A 323-nucleotide genomic window follows, 5' to 3' on the forward strand; every position below is an offset into this window, starting at 1 on the left:
GCCTATTCACCTATTCTCTTTTCATTTTCAAGGCCTCCCACAGTCTCAGGGTATAAATCACTATGACTCATCCAAATACTACCAAAACGGACCAACCAGAGGTTAATGTGCCTTCTTCTTCTGGTACCTTGATCTTTATAAAGTTATCTCAAACTTGTCACTGTCTTAGGGCTGGGTACATGCATTGTCTTTTTCTAAGATGTATGTGTTGAAATTGCAACAGGTTTGTACTGTTACTTGTGACTTGTTCCATTTGTGTTGGGATGTGGTGTAGACAAATCAATGCCCTGGTTGGTCTTGGTATCAGTCTTGCCAGTGACACC

This window comes from Hirundo rustica, chromosome Z, assembly GCF_015227805.2.
Source record: "Hirundo rustica isolate bHirRus1 chromosome Z, bHirRus1.pri.v3, whole genome shotgun sequence".
Classification (NCBI taxonomy): Eukaryota; Metazoa; Chordata; class Aves; order Passeriformes; family Hirundinidae; genus Hirundo; species Hirundo rustica.